Genomic DNA, 6,000 nt, shown 5'->3' with positions numbered 1-6,000 from the left:
TTCATTTCTGTGCGAGGGCTTTCTCTAGTGTGGCAAGCGGGGGCCACTCTTCATCGCGGTGCGCGGGCCTCTCACTATTGCGGCCTCTCTTGTTGCGGAGCACAGGCTCCAGACGCGCAGGCTCAGTAGTTGTGGCTCACAGGCCTAGTTGCTCCGCGGCATGTGGGATCCTCCCATACCAGGGCTCGAACCTGTGTCCCCTGCATTAGCAGGCAGATTCTCAACCACTGCGCCACCAGGGAAGCCCCAAGGTGAGAATCTTGAGTTCAGTCTCCCCTGTTGTTGGGAGCCCAAGGCATCCATTCCAAATGGTCAGAGCAGTTAATCAGCATTTGCACTGATGGCAAATTCAACACCACATTTCCAGTTTGCTTAATACTCGGGTTTCAGCTCACTATTTTTGTTGATTTTTGTTGTTGTTTTGGTTTTTGTTTGAAAAGAAGGAGTGCCTTAGAGAATTCCTTCTCCCCTCAGGAGTCCAGCAGTGCACTTAAAGACTGAGTGGACCCAGGATCTAGGGGTTTTGTTGTGAAAGGGACCCTCATCGTATCTAGAGCATCACACCAACTGAACTCATAGATCTTGTGCTGTCTATGGCTGCTTGACTCACTGTGGAATGCCACAGTGAAGCAGCAGAGGCTGGCCTGATTTTTTTTGATCCTGTGCAGGTGGTGTGCAGGAGCCTTGGGGGCCATTCCCCAGATTTTTGCAGGGTGTCTACTTTGCCCCTTGACCAGCTCCTCTCCACTTTGAAGGGCATTTCTGTTCAGATTTGCTGATTCACCCTCTTTCTCAGTATTGCTTCTGACTGAAGGGTCAGAGGAGCTTCCTGTGCTGGGTTGCTGGCCTCCTCGAGATTTCCTTGCTTCTGTGTCATAAAATCGAGAGCAGAAGGTCACTTCCACATCCTCGACTGGTTGCTACTGGTACATTTCTGTCTGATTTTCATGTTCATTTTGATTAGTATCTGGGAGATATAATCCGTGATTTTGCTTCACTCTCATTTTATCTGGAGGTCTGATATCTACATTCTTCACAGCACCTCAGAAGTTGCAGGTGGTCTTTAGACCAGAATTTGAGAGTCAGAGGTTACCCATGGCATGAGCGAGTTAGAATGAATAAGCAGAACAGAGCAGGCTGTGGACGAGTCTGGAGTCAGAAAGCTTTTGCCTATCACTTTGTTTAATTGAAGCAAGTAAGATGCAACTAAGTATAAAGTGATCCCATACAAGTGAAGTTCAAAAACAGGCACAATTCAGAATGGTAGCTCCTCAATCATTTAAACAAAAGGACTATATGCTCATCAATTCCACTTCTGGGAATATTCTCAAAAGAGGTGAAAGCAGGGGCTTGAAAAAATATGCGTGCATCAGTGTTCATAGCAACATTATTCACAATAATCTGAAAGGTAGAAACAACCCAGATGTCCATTGACAGATGATTGGATAAACAAAACATAGTCTATCCATACTATGGAATATTATTCAGCCTTAAAAAAAAAAGGAATTCTGACACATGCTACAATGTGGATGAACCATGAAGACATTATGGTAAGTGAAATAAGCCAGTCACAAAAGGATAAATATTGTATGATTCCACTTATATGAGGTACCAAGAATGGTCAATTTCATAGAGACAGAAAGTAGAATGATGGTTGCCAGGGACTAGGAGGAGGCGGGAATGGGGAGTTATTGATTAATGGGGACAGACTTTCAATTCGGGATGATGAAAAAGTTCTGGAGATGGATGGTGGTGATGGTTGCCCAGCCATGTGAATGCACTTAATACCACTGAACTGTGCAAAATGGTAAAAATGGCAAATTTTATGCTATGTATATTTCACTCCAGTTAAGAAAAAAAATACAACTAATTTACAGTGAGAGAAATCAGAGTAATGGTTATCTTTGAGAGAGAGTGACGGGGTAGAGGCACAAAGGAGCCTTCTTGGGTCTGGGAATGTCCTGCATTTGATCTAGTGATGGTTATAAGAGTGTATAGATTTATTAATAATCCCAAAACTGTACGTTCAGGATTTCTGCATTTTAGAGTATGGAACTTTAAAATATTTTAAATTCAGGGACTTCCCTGGTGGTGCAGTGGTTAAGAATCGGCCTGCCAGTGCAGGGGACATGGGTTCAAGCCCTGGTCTGGGAAGATCCCACATGTTGTGGAGCAACTAAGCCCGTGCACCACAACTACAGAGCCTGCGCTCTAGGGCCCGTGAGCCACTACTGAGCCCAAGTGCCACAACTACTGAAGCCGTTGCGTCTAGAGTCCGTGCTCTGCAACAGAAGAAGCCACCACAACGAGAAGCTGGCGCACCGCAACGAAGAGTAGCCCCGCTCGCCGCAACTAGAGAAAGCCCAGCTCAGCAACAAAGACCCAACACAGCCATAAACAAACAAACAAACAAACAAATAAATAAATGAAAACAAACAAAAATGCAAATACGGTAGAGAATTTTTTTTTTAATTCTACAAGCAAAACTTCTTAAGTCCCAGCCAGAGAGGAGCTGGGCTCCATGACATTCATGGCAGTTGAGAAAAGAATCACAGAGTTGAGAAAAGCCAGCCTGCCTTGAACTGGGTGGGAGGCGGGCATCCTCCACACTCCCATCAGAACAGTGCTGAGTAACCACATGCCCCATCCTGCCCTCTGGGAACTCACACGCACATCATAGCCACGTTTCAGCAACCTAATTAAGCTTCTCTTGTTTTATTTTTGAGTAACTTCTTGTTGTTGTTGCTTGTTGGTTTTTATATTATTGGCAACTTTATTTTTAGAAGTGGACCATTGTTAACCTCTGATGTTCCATGCTCAGGCCACCTCCCTGCTGGGTCCTGGTCCCACATTCCCATCAGTGAGTCCTCATCACACAGGGAGCCCCAAGGCTGAGGGGCGCGTTTGCCCACTGAGGAAGGAGTGCGACCTTTGTTGGGAACTCAGCTGAGCGGGGAGAGGGAACTGGGCTGCCGGGTATCGGAGAGCTGATTACAACAAGCCGACTGAGAGAGTTAACCTTCATCACTTACTGCGATGGTGTAAGATGCTATAAGATGGTATAAGCAAGATTGTAAAACTGGAGAAAGAGCCAACTCCCCGTCCCCCATAGGGTCAGATGGATGCTCTCATTGTTGACCGAGACAGAACACAAGGCTCCAGCCCTGTTATGGACCTTGGGTTTGGGGGAGGAGCAGGGCTAGGGCTTGGAGTGGAAAAGCACAGGGTTCTGAGTCAGAGGGGGAAGTCTCCTCCCCTCTCCCCATAAGGAGGCCTCCACCCAAGGCTTCATCTAAGAGGCCTAGGAATGCAAAGATGCAAAAGAGCATGACCATCCAGGGCGCCTGAGTCCTTGACCTCAGCTCCCCCAGATCCGGCCCTGCACTGTGTGTACCCAGTCTGAGGCGGAGGGCAGCCAGGGAAATCTTGGTGCTTGCCTGTGGTCAGGGCTGAAAAGCACACACAGATTTTTAACCGGGAGCCAGACTTCTCAGCAGTGTGGGTGTGTTGCCCTCTCTAGGTGGGGGAAACAGAGTGGGGAGGTGTTAAGCCCTCCCCGAGGTGACAAGATGGAGCCCCTCATGCTCCCTGGAGACCTGGAGAGCCCAGAGCGTGTTGATCCCGGGTCACAGAGCTCGGTCCAGTGAGCCCACACCACCTCGATTTCTGGAAGGGCCTATCTCCTCCCACTAGTGACCAGGCCTGGAGTGGCCCCTTCTGGGTGGGGTTCCCACCCCCCAGACCACAATGGAGGAGCACAGCCCACGCTTCCTCTGCCCCGTGGGGCATTCCAGGCACTTCCTGGCAAGGCCTTTCCTGGCAGAAGAAAAGCAAAGAACAATCAGGCCAGGAATCCAGTGGCCACAGGTTCTGGGCACTCCCCGCCCCTGGTCCCCACCCCTGCCCTGTACCGTCTTCCTTCATTTCTCTTCTCTCCTGTCACTCTGTCTCTGCTCAGCAGAAAAGATACTGCTTCTTCCTACTGCCAGACTCCAGTATGGCTCAGCGTGAACTGTCACCAAGCCTGTCTTCATTTAAAATTTTATATTTTGTTCATCATGGATTTTAAAAATTGCTTTAAAATATTGTATTAAAATATTATCTTGATTACTGAGTATTTGGGTGTCTCCTGAAATTTTGCGCCCAAGGGGATGCCACACTCACTTGGCCTTAACCCCGGCCCTGCTGTGCTCAGGGAGTCATTCGTTCATTCATTCATTCATTCATCCGTTCCACACACAGTCGCTAGGGGCCCCATCAGTGCCAGGGCACAAACTGGGTACTGGGGAGAGAAAGGGAGCCCCACAAGACAGTGTTGGGGAAAGAAAACTGTGAGCCCCGAGGATTGTGGGACAGTGGGGGAGGGAGGTGCAAGGCAAAGGGAACCCAGGGGAATCAAAATCATAGCAGTTAACACTTAGGGTTATCGTGCCCCAGGCTCTGAGCTAAGGTCTTGCTCTGTGACATTTCAATGGCCCTTCGATGTTGCAGATGCCTGTAAGTCACAGAGGTGGGTCCGGAGCCCTGGTGAAGTTACATGCAGGTAATTTGCACAAGGTCACACTCTGGGCAGGTGGAGGTGGGAGTCCAGGTCCCTGTGGCTCTGGGCTCTCACCTGCTCTGGGTATTGCAGCCACTTCCCCCTGTATCCCCCTGGGGGTGTCAAGGAAGGCTGCATGGAGGAACTTTGCATTGAGCTGAGAGAGGATGCGTGGAAGTTTACAGGAAGACCAAGGATAGAAGGTAGAAGTACTTCTGGAAGAAGGAACAACGTTTGCAAAGTCAGTAAGGCTCAAAAAAAAAAATTGATATCTTGGTGTCCACAATTCTAAGAAGCTGGGCAATCTCCTGAAGAGTCACTTGTACAGAAAGAGGCCAGGGCCAGCACCGCTTCCTCTTTCAGCTTCTCTGTTTCCTAATGACGTCAGCATAAGTAGGAAGACTGAGAAGCTGGCTGGCTGCCGCCTGGAGACTCCAGCAGAAGGTCCGTCTGTCCCAGCACAAAGAGGTACGACCCGGCTTTGGGGGTAGGCTAAAGGGCAGAGTGGGGAGCAGGGGTAGTGTAGGAGTCTGGGATGGAAAGGACAGGGAGAACCTGTGGCGGGGGGGCTGAGTGGACAGGTGTGCTCTGAGGACTTGGGAAGTCAAGGCTTGGTCTCTTGGGAAGTCCTGAACCTAGACTCCTAGGCAGCCAGTGGACGAGGAGACAGTGAGGGCCGACCTGCCTGTGTGTTGTATGAAGGGCTTTGGGGGGTCCAGGCCTCACTGGAGGATCCTACTGTCCTGGCAGCAGAGAAGATACCTGGGGCGGTGGAGAGCTCAGGCCTGGGAGTCAGACCCCTGTGTGCCGTTGTCTTTGCTTTGTCACTAAGCTGTCACAAAGGTGTTGGTGGCAGTGAGAATATCCTTCCCTGGGCTTCTGTCTCACGTCTGGAATGGGGGGAGCACTGATAGCTCCTGACATTCTGGTTCAGAGAGAGAGAGAGTGTGTGTGTGTGCGCGCGCATGTGCGCGAGCATATGCACACGCATATGTGGATATCCACAAAGATGGAGAGATACCGGGAGACAGAAGATGAAGCCGGGAGCCTTGCTGTGGCCAGGCCCAGAGCTTGGTGCGGGTTGAGAAGCTCACCCTGGAAGATAAGAAGACACCCAGCCCCTTACTTACTTAGAGACTTGTCTCCCCCCCTCCAAGAATGTTTTCTTTACGGTTGCACTCCTCCCTGACGCACTGTTGCTTAGTTGGGTTTGGGCCCAGATGTGGATGCCCTGTACTGAAGTGTGTTGGCTGAGTGAGGGACGTCTGGGGGTGTCTGCATCCAGGTGTGTGCAGGTGCGTGCACTTGCCCTGTGGATGGGAGGGCAGGTGTTTCTGTGGGTCCCCACGGGGGTACAAGCCTGTGGACACTCGCCAGACAGGCTCCAGTGACAAGTTGCAAATGTGTGATGTTAAGTCTTCAAAGGCCCCGCTGTTATACTTTTGTATTAACAGATTCTA

This window comes from Mesoplodon densirostris, chromosome 11, assembly GCF_025265405.1.
Source record: "Mesoplodon densirostris isolate mMesDen1 chromosome 11, mMesDen1 primary haplotype, whole genome shotgun sequence".
Taxonomy (NCBI): Eukaryota; Metazoa; Chordata; class Mammalia; order Artiodactyla; family Ziphiidae; genus Mesoplodon; species Mesoplodon densirostris.
Note: the sequence above shows the minus strand (reverse complement) of the source record.